This window comes from Electrona antarctica, assembly GCF_951216825.1.
Source record: "Electrona antarctica genome assembly, chromosome: 3".
Classification (NCBI taxonomy): Eukaryota; Metazoa; Chordata; class Actinopteri; order Myctophiformes; family Myctophidae; genus Electrona; species Electrona antarctica.
In genome coordinates this window covers 21,278,699-21,303,046 of record NC_136808.1, presented here as the reverse complement: position 1 = coordinate 21,303,046, position 24,348 = coordinate 21,278,699, and the positions used below count along the sequence as shown (strand labels likewise).

The window sequence follows — 24,348 nt, the reverse complement described above, 5'->3', positions numbered from 1 at the left end:
TGTGCCAAATTTGACTCAGCCGTCCAAACGGGGTACAGTACTTGAGTAAATTTAATTAGTTACTTTCCACCGCTGTTGATTCCTCCCAACCCATATCTGTGTGTTGTCAATGCTGTCAACACGGGCCAATTGCCAATCGGGCCAATTGCCAATTGCCAATCGGATACACAGCATGGTGCTGGGCATTGACATTTTAACCTAGAATTCAGTTCTTGAATGCATATCGTCTGAAGGTTTTCGCATATTTGATTCCTGCATTACACTGATGTATAACTTTGTATTGGCTGCATGAGCATACACAAGTTAAGTTGTGAAAAAGAGAGAGATTTCCTGGCTGTGTTGGCACATAGTCTATTCACAATGACCCCATATGAACCTACACTACAGACTGTACTTCATAGCTCGCAATACATTTATTTACAGGAAAATGTACAGATGAGTGGTGAAAGGTCAATATCAAGTGCAAACAATGCGAGAGGTGTGTGTGTGTGTGTGTGTGTGTGTGTGTGTGTGTGTGTGTGTGTGTGTGTGTGTGTGTGTGTGTGTGTGTGTGTGTGTGTGTGTGTGTGGTATATTCGAAAATACAAGCTGAAAACGTTGAGAGCTTGGATCTACAAGCCCTCAACGTGTTGAGAGCTTATATTTTTGGGCCCCTGCATTATTTAGCTACCGAAGATGCAGCGTACGACATGGATTTCTAAACAAATTTCAAAATGCTGCGTTCGAGTTCAGGAGAGTTTGGAAAAAGTCAATTGTCCTGAATGCTACCTTCGGGTATGGCATGGAAAGGGCACCATAGCAAATGCTGCATTTATGGTCTGGAGAGGACATTTTTTACAGATGGGTAAAAGGGCAAGGCTCAAGCCCCCTTTGATGTCAATGCGTGCGTGCGTGCGTGCGTGTGTGCGTGCATGCGTGCGTGCGTGCGTGCGTGCGCGCGTGCGTGCGTGCGTGCGTGCGTGCGCTGCTAGCAGTTAGAACAATATGAATGTGTTGCAGTTCCAATTGGGAAACTCTTGCATCAAGTGGACTGAGATTTAGAAGTGTAATTCGTCTTGGGAACGGTTTCATCCATTTCCACTTTTCAGCAACAGACTAAGCGGAGTGGGTTTGAGCCCAGCGCAGAGGCACGCCAGGCAGGGTTGTAAATGCACATGCTTTTCACATGAAATCACAAGATTAATGGGAGGAATTAGTGATCAATGGGAGCACAGCACGAGTAAAGGTAAAAATAAATACTCTTGGAAGTCTCCCATGATGTTAAGTCAGCCCCCCCATGCCACAAAAGCCAATACAAGACATTCTGTTCTGTTTTAAACAAGCGTGGATTCACTGAAGGCACGGCACGGCAAAAGCCTCTCACAGTTACGGCCTCCCCTCAACCAAGCGACTTTTGTGTGTATTGCTTTGCTATATCACCCCCTATAGGCCTATTCAAGGCTGCAACCAAATGCCATTTTGGCCATATGCCATACTTCCTGTTTACATTGAGCGTAATTCCGGCTTTCACCCTCACTACCGTTATTGGGAACCGGCCACAGACGAGAAATATTATGGACTAATACAGTACATTGCACAAGCACCCCGCAGGCCTCTTTAACATTTGGGGCGAAAGGGTAAGCACCGTACATTTTGCATTGGTACATGTTCGACTCTCGTAGACATGAAAATGTAAAAATAGATCAAATACATCTATGAGAATCTTAATCTAAAGCTAAGGCAGAACATGAGGGTGACTGACGCTTCTCCAGCTATGTGATGGAAACACTCACTCACTCTTTGTGGAGTTGAAAGACGGATAGACGGACAGACGAAACAGCTCAGCTGCAGGAAGAGAGATTAAATTGTTTTTGGGAACGTTAATCCAGAGCTGATCAACACTGCTTCCCTCCAGTGACCACACCAGATTAATCATCAGTCAGTCAGTATGATGATTAAAATCCATTTATATTCCACACACACACACACACACACACACACACACTGTGTGTGTGTGTGTGTGTGTGTGTGTGTGTGTGTGTGTGTGTGTGTGTGTGTGTGTGTGTGTGTGTGTGTGTGTGTGTGTGTGTGTGTGTGTGTGTGTGTGTTTTCTCGTGAGCACAGTATGTGTGCATGTTTGATAGAGTGTATATAGCATACTGTATAGCACCATGCTGTTGGGTGCTAGTGTTCGCCAGGTGGTTCTGTATTTGCCCCCTGTGTGTGTGTGTGTGTGTGTGTGTGTGTGTGTGTGTGTGTGTGTGTGTGTGTGTGTGTGTGTGTGTGTGTGTGTGTGTGTGTCTGTCTGTTAACACCTGTCAGTTTGTGTAATTATGCAAAATGAATTGCGATTATTTAGTGAATCAAGTAATAATTGTAACTAGTCTGTAAGCGACACTGTCTGTGCGGAGTGAAGCAGCCATTCACCGCTTAAAACCCCTAAGTTTGGTAAAACAGCCTCATGCCTGACTTTGTTCACTCTACACCAAAAATAGTGGACCTACAGGGTCAGAAACGCCTCACTCCACATGTTCACAGGGTCAGAAACACCTCACTCCACATGTTCTTCTGAGCCCCAGCATCTGAATAGGGATGCTGCCTGGGGTTCAAGTGGTTAAACTTGATTGACAGATCACCCAGGCTTGAAGGAGATTTAAAATCTTTTGTTCCCTCCTGGCTTCCGAGGTAATTAGTGTGCATATTGTATTCGATACAGAGACAGAATGATCAACACTTTCACTTAGCTGTTTGTCAAATTAAAGTGGTGCAAAAAATGTATTACATTGTATTAAATCCTGTTCAGACGATCGAATTTACAGAACAATTACAGTCAATTAGAAGCAATAGCAGAAAATGTATTTATGCACGATCTCAACCACTTGATCATTATACTTATTTTAAAGGACCTCCACTTAACCTGACCAGTGGTGGAAAGTGCATTTACAACGTTTTGAAGCATATATTGTACTCTCCACTACAATTATTGTAATACTTTAGTTGCAAGTCTCTTTGTATATTTAGTATTACAATTTATGTTTTAGTATTACAAAACATAAATTAACCAACTAAGTGCTATTTTATACGTCAGCATTGAAAGCTCACAACGGGTCACGATACGATCAGGTATTTGTGGGAAAAGTTTTTTTGGACTTTCACTTTGGTACTGTAAGAATATTTTCATGTCATATACTTCAGTCAACTTCAGAATACAGGACTTTAACTCACACTTCTTCCACCACTGCCTCCACTGGCACAGCCTTTAAAGAAACGACACACTTTCTCAATGCAACTACAGTATAGAGATATATGGACTGGACTCAGTGGACTGCATTTACAGTATAGGGCTTTTCTCCAAAGCACTTTACGATGTATTTCACACACATTCACACACGGCAGAGGAAACCATGCAAGGCACCACCAACCTGCTCATCGGGAGCAGTTAGTGTTCAGTTCAGTGGGTAATAATGGCAATCCCACCTGGCCTGAGTCTAAACTAGTTAGAATTAGGTGTGATTACGCATCTGTAGACAAATCAGTCATGCTCACAAACCATTCAGAGAGAAGCAATATTATTGGCCCTACAGGGGCTAGAGGAGATAAGCAACACAGTGATTGCATCCGACAGGTTTTCAGCAGCACTAGAAAGCAGATCTGGTAGAGTTTCATTTGCAGAATGGACCCCATGACTGAAATATTTATAGCAATGTGATGTGTATAGGATGGAACCTAAAGGAATGTCCACACATTTCCCGTGGGGTCCTGCTCATCCATGACAGGCATATTTGGCTAATCCCAATAGCCAGATCCCAGTACTCAAACTTCCACCCTCCACTCGTGTCATTTCCTCACGCCTTAGACCCATCCCGAGCAAGAAGGAGAGGAGAGGACGGAGGTATCATCCAAGGAGATGTAGAATAATGCAAAACTAAAGATTATTTAACTCATTAACCGCCAGAGTTTCTCTATAACTGCCAGCGTTTGTATTAATCCTGCCAGCGTTTGTATTAATCACTGCCAGCGTTTGTACACACTGCCAGCGTTTGTATTAATCCTTCAAGTCCCATAGGATATGTAGTTCTATGACGATGTACACACCAAATATCTCAATAGAAAGAAGAGTCTCTACTTTCATCGAGAGAAAAAGTGTTTTTCTGCGATGCTCTGTTCTTTATTTATTGGCAGTTGCATGAATATAGCTTGTTTTCACCAAAAACGCTGTCTGGGAACAGAACGCAGAGAAAATAGTATTTTTCGGCTTCATATCCCATGTTATGGGTAAAGGCAATGCTGGCAGGAGTGCCGGTTTTCTGGTGTTTGTCTTGCGGTAGAGTGTTGTTGGCTCACTGAAAGAAAACTACAAGCCAAATGGCATACTATTCAGGAAACTGTAGAGCCGCAATGTTATTATGCAAATGGCTGTTCAGCCACTTTATTTATTTAGTTGGGACAGTGCACATCGATGAAAACAATATACACATGAGCTACTTTCCATCCGTAGTTTCCCCTGCAAAAACAGGATATATATACAGACAGTACTATATAAAGGTCCCTACACACCGGGTGCAATTTTCAGATTTTTACCGCCGTTTCTCCATCGGTTTTCCAAAAAACGCGTCCAGTGTGCAACCACCTTAACAATGATACACATAAGTTAACAACAACACTCAAGGTGCATCAACAATGAACAATAGGCCTAAATAAAAATCGAATCTGGAGCGGGCCTAGTCTATACAAATATATGTGATCGCATGTCTGCCTGGTTATCTTTATTTGCATGAGAAAACATACGTTTACATTGCCAAAGCAAGTGTCAAAATATAATAAAATCTTTTAGAAATGGGGAAAGTATATAGGCCTACAGTTGGAGGGGGTACAGCATTGAGTGAGCTTTGTCACATTGCATGTTTTTGTTATATACATAACAAAATGCCCCTCTGGAGTCTGACCTAGTGCCACGCCCCTCTGGAGTCTGACCTAGTGCCACGCCCCTCTGGAGTCTGACCTAGTGCCACGCCCCTCTGGAGTCTAACCTAGTGCCACGCCCCTCTGGAGTCTGACCTAGTGCCACGCCCCTCTGGAGTCTGACCTAGTGCCACGTCCCTCTGGAGTCTGACCTAGTGCCACGCCCCTCTGGAGTCTGACCTAGTGCCACGCCCCTCTGGAGTCTGACCTAGTGCCACGTCCCTCTGGAGTCTGACCTAGTGCCACGCCCCTCTGGAGTCTGACCTAGTGCCACGCCCCTCTGGAGTCTGACCTAGTGCCACGCCCCTCTGGAGTCTGACCTAGTGCCACGTCCCTCTGGAGTCTGACCTAGTGCCACGCCCCTCTGGAGTCTAACCTAGTGCCACGCCCCTCTGGAGTCTGACCTAGTGCCACGCCCCTCTGGAGTCTGACCTAGTGCCACGCCCCTCTGGAGTCTGACCTAGTGCCACGTCCCTCTGGAGTCTGACCTAGTGCCACGTCCCTCTGGAGTCTGACCTAGTGCCACGCCCCTCTGGAGTCTGACCTAGTGCCACGTCCCTCTGGAGTCTGACCTAGTGCCACGTCCCTCTGGAGTCTGACCTAGTGCCACGCCCCTCTGGAGTCTGACCTAGTGCCACGCCCCTCTGGAGTCTGACCTAGTGCCACGTCCCTCTGGAGTCTGACCTAGTGCCACGCCCCTCTGGAGTCTGACCTAGTGCCACGCCCCTCTGGAGTCTGACCTAGTGCCACGTCCCTCTGGAGTCTGACCTATAGTGCCACGGCCCATGTGTAAAATACAAAATGTAAAATTTGCCATGGACACATCTGTCCGTGTACATATTGATGACCCGTGTATCCTAGAAGTGAACAGCGAAGCAGATTTGTGGCCAAGACTTCACTCGGTGAGGAGGGTCCAGTGAATGGATCGATGCCCATTCACACCTAACACTGTGTCCTATTAGTTCCCGTTGCCTCAGGGAATGTGTGACTGCATGCTTAACCCGCTCTGTCCGGGAAAGCGTCTGTCATTTTACATTTGAGCTAAAGTATTACAGTATGTACACGTTTTCACTGTAAATATAGCGATTGTGTAAAACAGGCAGAAGTTAAGCCATGACGGCATGTGAACCGTGGCTAGAAAATATAAACTCATGGCGCATCACTTCGTGCTGCTCTATGAGCTTGTAGATCTGCTATTTTTGAAGGGAGTTGGTGGCAAAATACATATAATGTTGGGGGTCCTTGACATTAAAGAGTTTAAGCACCACTGACAGCAACAGGAGATTTTCAGAAAACTGTTAGGAATTAGAAGACATTTGTAGAATCGGGACCTCAGGTCTTAATGGTTTAAGTCAGCCCCCCCATGCCACAAAAGCCAATACAAGACATTCTGTTCTGTTCTAAACAAGCGCGGATTCACTGAAGACACGGCACGGCCAGGCAAAAGCCTCTCGCAGTTACGCTGTGCCTCCCCTCAAACAAGCGACTTTTGTGTGTATTGCTTTGCTATATCACCCTCTATAGGCCTATTCAAGGCTTCTGCGTGTCTGGAGGATGTTGAGTCTTTTGAGCCAATATCTCAAGTGTGAAAATGTCACACTTGAGATATTGGCACAAAAGACTCAACATCCTCCTACACATTCATTTAATGTGTCTGACTGCATCCCCATTCACAGAGCCGGTTTTCACGTCATCATGGCATATAAACACCACACAGGCGCACTCACAATGCCCCGGCCTCATTCTTCATTTGATTTATGAGACAGCAGAGAGACAGAAATGGCACCACGAGAAAAAACAGGGCAAACTTATTTTTGACGCGAGGACGCCTATAAACCCGTAGGCTACCACCATGGCACAGCAGCGCATACACCAGCAATCATGCCAGCACCCAGCAGAAGCTCTACCGGCCCCGCTAGGCTCACCACCAGCACTGGAGGAGAACTCAGAGGTGACTTCTCCAGCCTAGCTGTTGCTGCTGTAGAGACTGCCGGTCTCTACAGAGAACATCGGGGATCTATCAGTTATCGAGTAGCCAGCAACTCAACCACAGCTAACACAATTCCCAGCTACTTAAATCAATGGGGAATTATGTGCATAACAGCAGATCGTATCACCAATACTCATGGCTTGAATATAGCAAAATACAAGACTTGTCACATTTGAAAGAGAACTTTTGCCTATTGCCAGCTGTCTTTTTGTGTGTTTTTATCCACCTTTCTCTCATTATATCTGACTGGCGCAGTACTGTGGTTCAGGAAAGTACTTAATAAAATCTGTGTTGTTATGGTTAATCATTTACCAATCCTCAACCAACTATTTAGCTAATATATAGCTAAATAATGTATGTAAACTAGTTGTAAAGGAAAAAAAATCACACCTGTGTGAAGTGAGGGCGCTCATCATTCATCATCATGCATCATCACATTCCGGCCAATCACAATATGGCGTCCTCAATTTTCTGTCCTCACTTTTTATCTTTTTATTTTAATACGTACATTGCTCAGCCAATCAGATCATCGCTATGGGGTGCAGACAAACACACAACGCTGGGCATATAGCCCCTCAAATATAGCTGGAAGCAGTGGTACGACGAGGCCAAGCCATAAAAGCAATACATGGCTTGGCCTCGAGTCGTTCTCTGGTTGGAGACTGGAGATGACGCCGATTTTTGTTACCCTGATTGGCTGAAAGGGTTGTCTGTCAACACTACTCCCACAGCCAACCATGCATTAGCAGGGTCCAGACTCTTCCGCACAAATTAATGGAAATGAGATTTCAAGGGGGAGTTGTTACGGAAATTCCACGAGTAGATCCAGTAGAGTGGATCATATCATTCATACAATCATCTAACTGGGAGATCTTAAGGTCAGTGGTCCTTTGATGAATGACGGTGACGGCTTCAGTTCTTCACTATTTCCCATGACCCTCTACCATATTGCTGTACTAGACAGTAGAAAAACAATATGGGCTTGTCCCCTAATAAATGCAACTGTAGGCAATGGAACTGAATCAACCACAATACTGGGAATGATCCAAAACGTTTTCTGCTTTCTCTCAAAGTGAGAGACATTTAAGGACCTATAGTATTCCTGGCCGTGATTGTTATCCAGAAACTTCAATTCCTATCGGTCCGAAAAGCAATTAATGTTATATAGCCTACTGTATGTTTCCAACTAATAAAACTGGACAGACAATACCTATAGGGGTCAAAGAGCAGACTGAGAGAACGGGGGTGTAGCACCAAAGAGCCAATCAGGACGTACAGTCTAGAAAGGTGAGGTCAGGGTTGGGTGAAAAATAAGAAGCAAATTGCTTTACACACAACGAGGCCTTTCACATCATCAGCAGCACAGCAGGACAAGTGGCATTTGAGAGAAATTGTTTCCAGAGAGAGAGAGAGAGAGAGAGAGAGAGAGAGAGAGAGAGAGAGAGAGAGAGACGCATAATGTGGTCTGACCCTCTAAATGAGAATGCAGTTACTTCAGCTGTCTGTCAGTGCAGTAGTCAGTTCTGTTTTGTTTAGTAAAAGTAGCAATAGTACAATGTAGAATAGTGTTCAACCGTTTTCATATCAAGGTCCATTACTTATTCGTCATTTGAGCCACGGACCACCATTTGATGAGATTTAGCCTCTCAGACCGAACAATTAGAATATTGTGGTATTGTTGGATAAGATGCTGTCTACAATTCCATGCTGTACCAAATGGAAACGTTACGGGTCAATTTGGTTTCATTTATTTGCATCAAAATGCACTTTCACTTTTTGTGGTTGTAGATGGACACACATTTCGAGAACACATTTATCGCTCCGGTTAGCATATTATCATCTTGCATGCTAGTTTGGGACCCGATGAGCGACGGACAGGATGCGCTCTTAAGATGGCCGGTCGAAGGACCTGCAATTTGTAGTCATGTTGTAGTTTTTGCCTGGCAAGAGCTACTGAGGTGCCAAAAACATGCCGGCAGGGAATGTGTTTTAAGGGGTGGCGCAATATATAGCCCTTAGTCTTGGTTGAAGTCATATTTTGTTTGCTGTCGTAGTTTCAGTTCAGTTCAGTTTCAGTTGACAAAATCGAAATGAACACTGTCTTGTTGCAGTGTCTAACAGACAGAGAGAACACAACAGACAGAGATGAACACTGTCTTGTTGCAGTGTCTAACAGACAGAGAGAACACAACAGACAGAGATGAACACTGTCTTGTTGCAGTGTCTAACAGACAGAGAGCCTGCAGTGTCTAACAGACAGAGAGAACACAACAGACAGAGATGAACACTGTCTTGTTGCAGTGTCTAACAGACAGAGAGCCTCCAGACAGAAAGAGTCAGGTAAACAAGCAGCATGGAATGTATCTGTGGAGCAGGACGGTGGTCACACACACACACACACACACACACACACACACACACACACACACACACACACACACACACACACACACACACACACACACACACACACACACACACACACACACACACACACACACCTAACCGCTGAAGAGGGAGATCAGTTCACCAGGGGCCCTGGCTCCAAACACAACAGGCCATAAATAACTGTTAGTCCATGCTTCAGGGGGCTTCCCTGACAGGAGCAGGATACAGTGGTAGTGTCACTTTCTGCTAGAGGAGGACAGGACACACATGCAGGATAGCAGAGGACAAAACAGCGAAGAATGGCTGTTTGAACCACTTCTTGCTTTCTGTTTTAACTTTATTTATTCAGGGAAGGCCATTGAGAGCGATTTCTCTTTTTCATAGATGCCCTGATCACAGCTCTGCTGTATTTCTATGTTCTTGATAGTCATTGTAGATTTAATTTAACTGACTAATCTTATTTTATGTATGTATGTATGTATGTATGTATGTATTTGGTTAAAATGGGTAAGGTTTTAAAAAAAGGCAAAAGCATGCTCTGTTGCACTGGCCTAAAAGTGGGTCCTCTAAAACTGCTTCAACTTCTGAGAATGTGTTTGGTTCATTAGTCTGCTCGTTTGATGTGATATAGGTGTTGTTTGAGGCGTGTTTCTAGTGTGTGACTGGTTTCTCCTATGTAATGTTTATGACATTGTGTGCAGGTGATGATATAAACTATATTGGGGGTGATCAGAGACAGGGGATCCTGAATGGGGGAGGATGTGTGACTATGGGGGTTGTTGATGAATTTGTATGTATGTATGTATGTATGTATGTATGTATGTATGTATGTATGTATGTATGTATGTATGTATGTATGTATGTATGTATGTATGTATGTATGTATGTATGTATTTGGTTAAAATGGGTAAGGTTTAAAAAAAGGCAAAAGCATGCTCTGTTGCACTGGCCTAAAAGTGGGTCCTCTAAAACTGCTTCAACTTCTGAGAATGTGTGTTTGGTTCATTAGCCACCAGATGGCATACCTTATAAGTATGTATGTATGTCTGTATGTCTGTATGTATTTAAAAGGGGGGCTTTTTTGTAAAATCCCAGCCTACAATACCTTAATATATTTAAAATCCAAAGTAAGGTTACCAGTGAAGGGCAACCTGCCTATTCACTGGGGACTATGCAAGGCAGAAGCGTCCACCCCCCTGAGTCCAAGTTAGACTAGACCGCATACCTAAACCATGGTCCGAACCCATCCTCTAAAACACAATGGTAAAATGGATATACTTGGTAAAAAATGGACATTAATAAAACAACCTAAAAGAGTAAAAGTTCACAGCAAGGCCTGGATACAATTTATTTAATTGAACAGAAAGATGAACATAAAAATGAATGAGGTGTGAGTGTACTATGTGGGTGTTTGATAGTCAGCTTCTTTCATTTAGACCAGTGGGTGTTACTGTTTGCAATTTATTAATCCATCTACGCTCCATTAGTTTCCGCTGTCCACTGGTCCATCGGACTCCACATTCCAGACCTGAAACGATGAGGTTAGCAATGGGATGGGATTGAAAGTGTGTGTACAGGGTAGTGTGTAGGTCTGCTCGTTTGATGTGATATAGGTGTTGTTTGAGGCGTGTTTCTAATGTGTGACTGGTTTCTCCTATGTAATGTTTATGACATTGTGTGCAGGTGATGATATAAACTATATTGGGGGTGGTCAGAGACAGGGGATCCTGAATGGGGGAGGAAGTGTGACTATGGGGGTTGTTGATGAATTTGCGGGGCTTAAAATGGAGTGTATGTGGCTGTGGGGGCTTGGGAGGTAAAGTGGAGAATGTGGAATGCACAAGGAGGTCTCCCAGGTTCCTGTTCCTTCTGAGTGCAGAGATGACCTGATGTGTTTGTAATGGGGGGTAGGATTGTTGTGTAGTGGCGAAGTTCTGTTTGAATTTATGGTGTAGTGGTTGGAGAGTATGTGAGAATGTAGTTATTAATGGGACTAGTGTTGTAGTGGTAGAGGAGCCGGTGGACTGTATAGAGTGAGAAGAAGAGTTGGAGAAGGGAGGACATAGAGGAGAGGGTAATGCGTGGGCCCCGTCCAGGTCCGTCCCTGTCCCCGCGCCAGAGAGAGGCCTCTGCTCCTGTTGCATGCTCTGATGTTGCTGGGGAGGAAAGCTAGGGCTGAGGTTAGGGTTAGAATTAGGGGTGGGAGGGTTAGGGGTGGGCGGCAGAGTGTTTGTGGAGAGTGACTGGGTGGGGGAGAGAGAGGCCAGGGCATTGCTCCTGATTGTACGCAAGAACCTCTTGCTGTAGCCTCTCCTTCTGAGGACTGTGAAAAGTGTCTGTGTGGCTTGATTAAAATGTTCCCTATTGGATGAAATCCTGAAAAACCGAATGATTTGTGATTTGATGATTCCTGCAAAGGTGTGCTTTGGGTGGTAGCTGTGTTTATGGAGTAGTGCGTGTGTGTCTGTGTCCTTAAAATATATTTTTGTCAGTAGTCGTTTATGTGTACGTTTATGTGTATGATCTATTGTATGAAAAAATACGGTGGTGTCCAGGAAGTTAATCTCTGTTGGATGAATGATGTGTTTGATGGTTATGGAAGCATGGTGTGTGTTCAAAATCTGTAAAAATGCATCAAACTGTTGTAAGGTGTGTGGCCAGAGCCCTATGATGTCATCTAAAAATCTGAAATACATGGTGGGTTGTAGTGGACACTTTGCCAAGGCCTCTCTCTCCCACTCACTCATGTAGATGTTTGCATAAGCGGGTGCAAATTTCTTGCCTATAGCCGTGCCCTCCATCTGTAAGTAGTGTTTGTTTTAAAGGTGAAATCATTGCAATTGAGACTGAGTTCTAATAGTTGTAAAATGGCATTGTCTGGTCTAGTGTTGTCCGGGTGTGTCTGGAAAAGATTTCTAACTGCCTGTAAACCAGTGGCTGTATGTATGTTGGTGTAAAGGCTGTCAATGTCTATTGAAAATGTATGTGTGTGGTGGCACGGCTATGGGCTTGATTTTTTCTAGGAAATCATATGTGTCTCTTAAATAACTGGCGTGTATAGTGGAGAGGGGGTTGAGGAAGTGGTCTATGTATTGTGCTATGTGGTAGGATTCACTGCTGCAGTCTGACACTATAGGTCTGCCGGGAGGCACCTCGAAGGGAATAGTCCAAGTCTGGGGATCCTTGTGGATTTTGGGTAGTAAATAGAATATTCTAGGTCTGGGGTTATCCGGTCCATAGAGGAAGTCGCGTTGTTTGGATGTGATGTAGTTTTGGTGATAGAGTGTTGTAATGATTTGTCTGAATTTGACCTGAGTCTGTGGCTGTATGCTGGCTGCTATGTGAGTGTAGTATCTTGTGTTGGATAGTTGTCTGTTGGCTTCATATGTGTATTGGAAATTATCTAAAATTACTATTTTTGAGCCTTTGTCAGCTGGTTTAATAACTATTTGTGTGTTGTTCCGCAGTGTTGTGATGCTGTTCCGTTCGTCTGTGGTCAGGTTGTCAGGTCTGTCTGGTGATGGGTGGTACTGATTGAGTGTATGGTTATCTAGCTGTATGAGGCCTCGTATCCTGCCGTCCACCTGGGAGAGTTTTGGCTCCCAGGTGGAGGGCAGGACAAAAGGTGTATGTCCGTCTGTCTGTGTGTCTTTGAAAAAGTCTATTAATTTAAGTCTCCTATGGTATCTGTGGGTGTCCCTTCGAAGTGCCTCCCAGTCTGTCCTTGTAGGTCGAGGAATGTAGGCGAGGCCCCTCTCCAGCAACTGGGCCTGTGCGGCCGTGAGACGGACAGACCTGGACAGGTTCAACACATTGGAGTGGGGGTCAGGTGCTAGTCGGAGGGACTGAATGGCTGTTGGAGGTTGAGAGGAAGAGGAAGAGGGGGGAAGAATGGTGATGGGCGGTGTGGGAGAGGGGGGAGGGGGGAGGGGGGGAGATAGAGAGGGAGGAGGAGGAGGAGGGGAGCCTGTTGGGAACAAGGTAGGTACCAAAGGGAGAGGAGAGGTAGGACAGGAATCCAGGCTTCGGCTCCTGTTTAGGGAAAATTTAACTGTGTGCACCAATGGTTAAAAATTGTGACTGCTGTGGTGTGTGTCCAGTGTATGTTGTCGGGTTCTGTGTGAAACTGGCCGGGGTCAACTGGTGGAATGTATGGGAAATGTGTTGATATGTACTGGTTCATGAGTGTGATGTTCTTTTTCTGGTTGGGTGTTAGGAACTGGGAGAAGTTGATGAGGGGAATACGGATGGTTGCGTTCGGAAAAGTCCGTTGTGCCTCCTTGTGCATTCCATTCAGCTGCCTATAGGAGGTCTGGTCCGTATCATTGTCCTTGCAGTTGATGCCCACCGAGAGAATCACTTCTTCTACCCTGGGGTGAACCTCCGCCTTTTCAAAGACCTTGGTCATGTGGTTGAAGGTCGCCCCAGGGTAGCTGTCTATTTGCATAGTAGTGTGGTGTGATGGTGGGATTCTATTTAAATTGGAGTCCCCCAAGAGGGCCACCGGCTTTCGGACCAAAATGTTCCAGTCCTGCACCTTTCTCTTAGGCCTGGCCTTGTGATATGTAGGTATGCAGGGAAGTGCTGGGGCCGGAGGGGGTGGTGACGTGTGTGGCTGTGAGGCGCCAGTAGTGAGAGGCTGCGGGATCGGGTGGTTCTGACAGGGTTCAGAGGGGCCTGTTTGGTCACGGTTGTTGCCGTATAGTGGCCTACTCATCATTACCCGGGATAGGGTACCGATCCCGCGCTTCACACCGGCGCCTCCTGTGGGGGAAAGGGAAATGGAATTTAATTCAATGACTGATGTTGGGGTGTGCTGGGGAGTAGTGGGTGTGGTGGGAAGGACTAGTGAGGTGGGTTGGAGTGGGCTTGGGGCTGTGGACTCCTCACAGGTGGAGTACTCTATGGGTTGGAAACGGGGAGAGGTTCCAGTGGTCCTGTGGGTAGGCTTGGGTGTCGAGGAGGCAGAAGGGAGGGGATGGGGTGAGCTGCCCGCCACCTCCACCTCCCGAACCCTGTTAGGGGGTCCGGGTGCAGAAGAGGAAGGCAGTGTAGAGTCCTCCGGGACCGGGGGGAGGGGGGTTGTAGGGGTAAACCGGGAGCTGGTCCTATTGGGTTTTGCTCTCTGTGGCTGGGGGGGCGCCAGAGGAAAGGCCTCCGGACGTTTCCCCAGGGACAGCGAGCATATGGGTCTGGGTAGTGGGCGGGGGGCACTGGGGATGACAGGTCGCTTGTCTGTGGGGGTCCTGAGGAGGGGTGGAATGGCCGGCCGCCTGGTTGTAGGGATGGTGAGAAGGGGTGGGATGGAAGGCGTTGGGAGTAAGGCTGGCGGCGAAGTGTTCCTGCCTAAAGGAGGGGGGAACACTTGGGCTGGGGTCCTAGGGTGTGGGAGAAGGCCAGGCCGAGCACTAGCAGAGCTACTGGGAGGTCTCGAGTGAGGTGGAGGGGGGGTGGTGTGTGTTGTTGAGAATGTGTTTGCTTGTGTATGTATGTTGTAACGGTTTGTGTGTGTGAAATGTTGCTGTGTATGGAGTTGTGTCAGTGCATGTTGTCTGTGTTGTGTGGTTGGTTGTCTATGCTGTGTGTGTTGTGTGGTTGGCTGTGTGTGTTGTGTGTGTTGTTGTGTGGTTGGCTGTCTGTGTTGTGTGTGTTGTGTGGTTGGCTGTGTGTGTTGTGTGGTTTGCTGTGTGTGTTGTGTGTGTTGTGTGGTTGGCTGTGTGTGTTGTGTGGTTTGCTGTGTGTGTTGTGTGTGTTGTGTGGTTGGCTGTGTGTGTTGTGTGGGTGTCTGTATCTGTAGTATGTTGCTAACCCGGGTTAGGGTTGCATTTGTCAGTCTCTGGGTGTATCGTTTATGTGCCCATCCTATGGCTATGGTATAGGCCATAGGGTTATGTGGGTGTATGTCTGGTGTGAGTGTGTCTATGGTGTCTGTGTAGTGTGTTTGTAATATATGCATGTTTGTGTTCATCCAGTGGTGTGTGTTGTGGGCCACCTGCGTGGTGGTGGTCTCAGTGGGGCAGGCAGGCTTGATGAAGGTGGTGAGTTTATTCACCTGTCTCATCATCCCAACAGGGAAGGACCCTGTCCGGAGCGCCCTCTCAGCCACCTCTCCATGGTGTACAGCCTGAATTAATTTAAAATACAGTTTGGCTGTCTGCCTAGTGGCTTCATCGGGAGGGTGACCAAGGGGGGGCTGGCTGTTAGGTACAGGGTGATGGGGTCGTGTAGTAGGGGTATGTGAAGACAGGGGTATAGGGGGATATCTGTTGGTGAAGGGTGGTCTAGCTACTTGGGCATATGTGGGTCTACGGGGAAATCTGTGTGCAGAGGGATGTTGCATGGTGAGGGTGGTGGCTAGGTCCTAACAAAGGGGAATGGGGTTAAGTGAGGAAGCACTTCAATCAACAAATTAAAATTAAAAACACAATGCCATATGAGGTGAGCAGCTGTAGTGTGTGCTGCCCAGGGTTGGGCCCTTACCACCTTTCGCTGGATGCGACTGGACACTGGAGCCTCTCCCGCTGTGGGTTGGACAGCTGCTCCTGCAGGTGTTGACGGCTGCTGGATCTGAGGGCTCAGTGGTGGAGATGGTAAGCCGTTCGTCTCAACTACGGCATGTAGTTGAGACCAGGTTTGGGCCCCCCATATAAAAATTGTATTTAAAATCAAATTTATTGATTAAAAGGTGCAACCAAGACTTAAAAGCAAAGAAAACAATAAAAGGGTCTACTCTAAAAGGTTATCAAGTTATCAAGTTTGATAACTTCAACCCACACAAACAACGTTGTTTGACAAAGATTTAGAAACGTAAGCTTTTAGTGTAGCAAATTGAATTTGAAAGTGACCTATTTTAGCCGTACTTACATTTTAATCCATGCAGTGACGTCTCATTGCCGTTTATACCTGAAATTCAATCTATGTGCACTTATGCAGGTGCCCCTGTGTGTTTCTCTGTATCCACTGTTATTTGGATTTAGCTTAGAATGGAAGAGGAATAATGTGGTAAATTTGCATTCATAGACAGCGCTATAAATTATACACTGGCACAGCCAGCCCAATTCATGGATATGTTTTTGACTGACTGACTGACTGACTGATGGCTGACTGGGTGGCTGGCTGGCTGACTGATTGACTGACCTACGTTACAGTAACTTACAGGCACTGCCCATAATTCGGACATCCCAATATTCTGACTACCTTAACTAACCAAATGCAGATTGTATGGTTTATGTAGGGTTTGTGAATTAGATTACATTACATTACATTACATTACATTACATTGGACTTTATTGTCCCAAAGGCACATTTGTTTTCACAGCATGTTAACACCTTGAGGGCCCGGACCTATTTAATCCATTAATAAAATGTGCCCATCATTTATATCGCCCGGACCACTTTTACCGGGGGACCGGAAGTGTTGCGACTAGCGACTGTACCGCAGAGCGCCGTCTAACACAGGATATTTTTTCATAATTAGACGGGATGATTTAGATCGCGAGTTATGAACGTTTTAAGATTTTCGTTTTCGTCCACTAAACAGGGAGGGAACATTTTCGATGATGTGTCACTGTTGTGCAACACCGAGGATTGGGCAACAAGCGCTCCTAGGCTGTGGAGCGATGCGACCGGTTTTGATATCATTAATCTCCGTCCTATTTATCAATCTCCGTCTCGGGCAACTTGACCGTGAACTTGAACTTGACGATGATCTCCGTCTGGGGCCCTTAAACTGTTGGTTAGTATGATCAAGTATGGTGTTCATTAAGTCTACCAGCCAATATGCCTATATACTGTAAAATGTTGAACTAACTGATGAAAGGTCTTTTCTTGTTGCAACGATAAGTGGAACCTTGGGGAGGGTGGGGCGATGGGGGATTTGAAATGAAAATGAAAAATGCTTAATAAAAACTTGGTCACAAAAAAAAAAAGTATGGTGTTCATGTATGGAAAAAGCACAAAAAGTTAAAAAAGAATATGGAGATAAGAGGTTTTCTGCCCCAACAACAACAAGAACAACAACAACAACAACAACGATATGCAATAGCTCTTTTCCACTTCAAGGACTGAGTGGACCGTTCCATGCTGGGAAACCTATTTCATGGGTTCTTCTGGATGTGTTTCCATTCGCTACAGCTTGGGTTCACGTACGGTTCTGGATGTGTTTCCATTCGCTACAGCTTGGGTTAACATACGGTTCTGGATGTGTTTCCATTCGCTTATACAGCTTGGGTTAACATACGATTCTGGATGTGTTTCCATTCGCTACAGCTTGGGTTAACATACGGTTCTGGATGTGTTTCCATTCGCTACAGCTTGGGTTCACGTACGGTTCTGGATGTGTTTCAATATGCTTTCTTATCCATTGTGATTTGTGCCTAAATCATATTTCATGTTTTTTACGATTTTGAAAAACATTTTAAAATATTGAAAATAGTCTATCTACAAGCTCACAACACGTCAATGTAAATTAGCTATTTTAACATTTCAACAACAACAATATAAAAGATAAATAAGATTAGGTATAAGGGAGACAATGCTACACAATTAGGGCCAAGTATAGTTTGCTGTTAATCGCCAAATCTACACTACTACTGTAAATATAGTTACAGTAAGCTACTGAAAGAGACAAAGGAAATCACATATAGAAAGCCACATATTATTGTATTATTTTCCAGAGAAGAAACATGCATTTATTCATGTAATATACCATAGGCCTACTCCTGTGTCAACATAACTAAAATAATACAAAAAATACTGAAGCTGACTATTACTCAACACTGCTGACATCCACTGTAGGCCCTTTTCCACAGCACAAACAGTGTGTGTGTGTGTGTGTGTGTGTGTGTGTGTGTGTGTGTGTGTGTGTGTGTGTGTGTGTGTGTGTGTGTGTGTGTGTGTGTGTGTGTGTGTGTGTGTGTGTGTGTGTGACTGTGTGTGACTGTGTGTGCCTGTGTGTGTGTGTGCGTGCGTGCGTGCGTGCGTGCGTGCGTGCGTGCGTGCGTGCGTGCGCGTATATGTACAGTATATGTAATTTGTAAGTTGATTAGCGGTATACTGTGTTTACTCTGCGCCCCGTTTGATGCGTATGTATCGTAACAGCATATGACATCAGGTATAACTGGTATAACTAGCTCTCAATGATGACGTAATAAATGTGGCTTGTAATATGTTGTAATCGGCTTTCGATGGTGACGTATATGTCTATCAGTGTCGGGTGGATTAAAGGAAAGGTGAGCAGTGCCGTCTCCAGGGAATAATCAGCTGGGGGGCCTTCATTTGTTCAAAGGGGGCACTTTATTTTTCAAGTTCACCAACCATAATATCAAGCAGATGCTCACATATACAATAAACAACAACACAAAAGCCTTCACCACCAGCCTATAGTTGTAGCTACACGTATAGGCTCCAATTATCCATCAAGAGAACAAATAACAAAAGATATAGTAGCCTACAGAACAAACACATATATTGTCATGTGAAAACACTACTGCATGCACCAACAACAAAACGATCAAATACAATTATGTTGAGCATTTACACGGCGGGAGGAAAGGGAAGGAGGAAAAAAAGACTGCTATGCACCACCATTCACCAACAACAAACAGAGTTGAGCATTCATTTATAGGCTTTAGTGTCTTTGTTATGTTGCCATCTCCACGGTGGGAGGAAAAGGAGAAAAGGCCCCAAACAACAACAACAAATATAGTTGAGCATTAAGTTATTAATCCTATATAGTGTCTTTCTCTGTCGGGAGGGGGGAGGGGGGGGGGGGGGTCTACTTCACTGCCAAGCATTATCCAAGACCATTGACAGTTCCAACTTCCTTAGCTAACTTTAATGGGACAGTCAAACCCTGACAGAGATTAACAATAACAGCAGCAACAAATTAGGCTAATGCGTTTTGCTAGTGCATAATGATCAACTAAAATATAAGTGACCTAGGTGTTTGTTTCATTTATTTGCACTCATGACAAACGAGCGTTTCTTTCCACTAAAAAGGCTACACAGATATTTGTCCCATTTCACCTGATTTGGTGTGTCAGCACCGAGATCCTCTGTCTGGTGGAGAAGTATGTTATGGTGGAGGGGGCTCTGTGTCCAAACATTGACTGATCCTCTGTCTGGTGGAGAAGTATGTTATGGTGGAGGGGGCTCTGTGTCCAAATGTTGACTGATCCTCTGTCTGGTGGAGAAGTATGTTATGGTGGAGGGGGCTCTGTGTCCAAACGTTGACTGATCCTCTGTCTGGTGGAGAAGTATGTTATGGTGGAGGGGGCTCTGTGTCCAAACGTTGACTGATCCTCTGTCTGATGGAGAAGTATGTTATGGTGGAGGGGGCTCTGTGTCCAAACGTTGACTGATCCTCTGTCTGGTGGAGAAGTATGTTATGGTGGAGGGGGCTCTGTGTCCAAACGTTGACTGATCCTCTGTCTGGTGGAGAAGTATGTTATGGTGGAGGGGGCTCTGTGTCCAAACGTTGACTGATCCTCTGTCTGGTGGAGAAGTATGTTATGGTGGAGGGGGCTCTGTGTCCAAACGTTGACTGATCCTCTGTCTGGTGGAGAAGTATGTTATGGTGGAGAAGTATGTTATGGTGGAGGGGGCTCTGTGTCCAAACGTTGACTGATCCTCTGTCTGGTGGAGAAGTATGTTATGGTGGAGGGGGCTCTGTGTCCAAACGTTGACTGATCCTCTGTCTGGTGGAGAAGTATGTTATGGTGGAGGGGGCTCTGTGTCCAAACGTTAAACTATGAATTCATTTGAAAATGTATATATTTATTATAATTACAAAGAACATGAAAAAAACCTGTAAAACATTAAAATAATGGTGGGGTAGGGTTCTACTGGCCAATCTGGACTGGGGGGGCACAAAGTGTAATCTGGGTGGGCATCCAGTGGTACAAACTGAAACTCAAAACAAGTCCAGAATCATTCAGAATTTTGATGTAGCTGGTTTCCATTGAAAATTAATATAGCCTTGTATCCTCATGTCACTGGCTTCCATTGAATATGAATGATAGCCTGTTCAATTTCAAATTTCAAATTCCTGCAGCTTTGTAACCTCGTGTCGCTGCAGGCTTCCATTGAAGATGAATGGTAGATGTGAATGCCAGTGTGAACACAGCATTACAATAATGTCACAGGCAGTATGTACAGTACAAGGCAACCCAAGTGGAGCGCTGGATAAAGAGGACTTGATTCGCGTGCGTTCGAGCCGAGGGATTGTTTGCCAATCGTTGGCGTACTGTACGTTCACAAGCTTTTGTGAACGAACAAAAGGTGGCGTGTTTTATGTTTGAGATTAAAGTGTTCACAGGCAACAAGGGGGAGAGGTCTTGTTTGTCCAACACAAATTACAACGGCAGCTGTGGACTCAGACATGAAATATGAGCTGGTCTGGTCTGGTGTTCTGCCAAGAATTTAGAATAGCCTCTGAGTCCCATCTGATACTACAAGCATGAGACCATGCAGTATTATACAAAGGTTAACTTAAAATGAAACATAATTTCCTCTGCAATGTCCTAGTAGTACAAAGTAGTAGTAAGGTTGAAATCTCTTTTTTGCAAGTAGAAATATATCCGGGTCTTACAGGGTTAACTGGCATCCTATAGTTTTAATAGTTTCAGTGTACAGATTTATTTTTAGATATGGCATTGTTTAGACTAAGGCTAGGTTCTTGGTTTAACTATAATCCTAGATTTCTGAGGCAATACACTGTCTCTCTGCATTTGATGTATGGGTGCCTTGTTTATTGTAAGCCGCTCTGGATAAAGACCCTTTACTCAATAGTAATTGTAAATTGTGTAAATTGACTGTATAACGTCAATATACCCGTATATATACAAGATGGTTATGGATATTAGGCTCAGGTTTTTGTGAACACCCCAGAAGCATTTAGATATTTGATATTAATTTTGTCTGACACGCCCCCTTCCTTCTGACTTCAAACTCCATTTTTAACCATGTTAGATTAATTGAAAACACCTGTCCTTGGTTCTGACGACTGGCATAGTCTTAGTCATAATAGCTTAGTTGTTATTTAGTTTTCGTCAGTGAAAAAGGTAGTCGACAATTCTCGTCATATTTTTAGTCAACGAAATCAACACTGGGCTTAACCAGAATTGTAGTCTGTTGATAAGCCATACAACTTTTATTTCAGCAGTAAAAACACATTGAGACAGTATCTTTTACAAGACAGTGCTGGCCAAGATATTTCACAAATCCCATGGGCAGCACAGCGGGACACACTGGCACATCACAGAACAAACAGATTGACTACAGTAAGCATTCCAGCTGAGAACCATGGCAATTAAAATCATAACAGATTTGAAAAATGGCCAGTATACAAACACATTGTACACTTCAATTAAATACAATACAATATAGATCTGAGGCTCAAAGAGATATATCAGAGCAGGAGCAGCTATCCATTAATAAGTCAATTTACCGTGCCGTGATTCAATAAACCCCAACATTACCTAGTTTATGCTCCCTCTCGAATGTGACCTGTTGTGAGCTTGTAGGTCGGCTATTTCCGTGGCACGACACCGTCGCAGGATGAAGTAGGAATCGGGCTGAACACAAGGACCCGGTTTTGTCCTCATTCATGTATTTAACTGAGAAGGTTTGAGAGATCCACTCACTGACACTTGCTATGCTGTGTGTAGGTAATGGAGCAGCCTTACTATACTGTGTGTAGCAGGTACAGTAATGGGGCAGCCATAACTGAATGGTTAGAGCGCCTGTCTGGGGAGCTGCCCGGAGGCCTCGCGTTGTCCCAGGTTCGAGGCCAGGTCAGAAATATGTCAAGCATGACACTCCCAACATAATTAATTCAAAAGCTTGTTAACCTTGTTAGTTTATTTTCCTCTGCTTAGTATTATGCTTAGAGATATTTTAACCCCCCCCCCCCCCCCCCCCCCTTCTCTCTCGTTAGCAGGCAACAGTGCAGCACTATCTCTCTCTCTCTGTTTCTGGCACAACAGCGCCACTTTTGGTACTCATTGGTACTGGTGCTCATTAACGTCACACACAAACAAACATAGTCACACACATAGTTGAACGTCACGGACATTGCTGTTCCTTGAAGTGGTTGCACCACTCAAAAATATATATCATCCAGATATAACCAGATGTAAGCGGTACCATATGCAAGACCAATGTTATGAGACAGGATCAGTGCCATTTCTTTTTAGCCATCGCTACATTTGTTCAGACACTTTTTGGAAGTTCATCATGCTGATGTGTATGTTTTTAAAGCATAATGGCTGGTGAAAGTTTAGATCTCTCTGGACCGCCACCTTAATGTGTTGCCTCAAAACTGGAAAACAGCTAGTTCAGTGGTTTTAACAGACCTGCAACACTTGCAACGGTAAGTTGCAATGCATGTAAAATGTAAAATCCCAGTAATTAGTCAGATTGCAGTCTTCGTCTTGATCTTGTCCCGTCATAGCATATTTGCACCCCCATCGACGCTCCTCTAGTGGGCAGCCCTCAGCCGGGTGGAGCTGAAACCAAATGTCCCCATGCGTGATGAAAACGGTAATTTATTATGAATTTATTATTTGTAATATTGACAACTCATTGTGTTGTGTTGAGTAGCATACAGTTACAATTGGTAATAACAGCTTATTTATCCTGCTTGTTCTAAGGCCTCCACCTCCACAACGTGCACAAACTTACATGAAATTGCTCTTTGATTTGGCAGGAACATTATGCTGGTTCTTTGATGCTATCAGACACCTGTTTGTTTGTATATCTGCTTGTTTCTCCTGGAGCAAAAATGTCTCCCTTTCACCCAGATGTTTATGGAGCGTTTTCCTCCCAGTCGTAATTGATAAATTACATCTGTCACGTTGGCTCTATTATGCATCATCAAAGCAGCCATAAAGACAGACCCCTTGGCACTCCATTTAATTGGCTCCCAGCTATTTCTTTTATAATTGATATCCTTTCTATATTCACACATGGCTTTTTGCACACATTGTGGTTAATTGCAGCAACCCTTTTGATAACTACATAACCTATTCCAATGTTCGACTCTGCCGTAATTCCTCCAGAATTGCTTTTGGAATAATGTATTATGAAAGCACAATGTAGTGCTGTAGTTCCATTCAGGATGGATAATAGCTTAGGGCTAAGAATAAAAAGTATGGTTTCTTATTAGGGACAGATTCATGGGGGGAGTGCATGCAGAATATTCACAGAAACCAGAAGGGATGGTTATGTTCTTGTCTAACTGGTGGTGAGGGTGACCTCACTTTCTTTAAGTGATGGTTATGTTCTTGTCTAACTGGTGGTGAGGGTGACCTCACTTTCTTTAAGGGATGGTTATGTTCTTGTCTAACTGGTGGTGAGGGTGACCTCACTTTCTTTTCTTCTCTGGAACATTGTGGCAGATTCTTTCTGTTTTTTACTTGACCCATGGACCCGATTCTACAAATCCTTCTAAATCAGTCGTTCTGAAACATTTTCGTGCCAAGAAAAGAACCCCCAAAAGGATATGTTTTTGGCCGCGGATCCCCAACTGAAGTGAAAACACTTTCAAGAGCTTGTACATCTGCTATTTTTGAGAACCACTGTTCTAAATCACTGTTTTAATGGGTTACAATAAGTAAAAATAGCTATGCCACAATGTATAAAGTAAATGTGAAAGTAGCAAAAGTAAAAGTACTCATGCGGATTCATGTGAATCAGTGAGGATGCAAATTGTGATTGGCCGGCGTGATTGGGTGGGAGATGTGCAGGCGCGCAGATAGGGGGGGACGGGGGGATCGACCCCCTCAGTTTCATGAGGAGGGGGGATTATCCCCTCCAAAAAAAAGCCATGTACCGTGGCTGCATGTGTTTTGCTGTGTTGGCAGTGTTTTGCTGTGAAATCAGTGTTATGCGTAAAAGTGGGGGGGGATATCCCCCCTCCTCATGATTTTTTTTGCGCGCAGATAGCCCCCAAATATGTCCCCAAATATGTCCCCCCCAGTTATAAAATGCTATCTGCGCCCCTGGAGATGTGCCATTGGTTGAGCATC

At 44.7% G+C, this 24,348-nt stretch overlaps 1 protein-coding gene across 1 annotated transcript in view; it reads left to right on the top strand.

Annotated features, from left to right (window-relative positions):
• LOC306920449 (tetraspanin-4-like) overlaps positions 1–24,348 on the top strand; it is a gene marked incomplete at its 5' end in the record, with an annotated part of 200,202 nt that overhangs the window by 109,986 nt on the left and 65,868 nt on the right. The gene's annotated exons all lie outside the window — the stretch shown is intronic.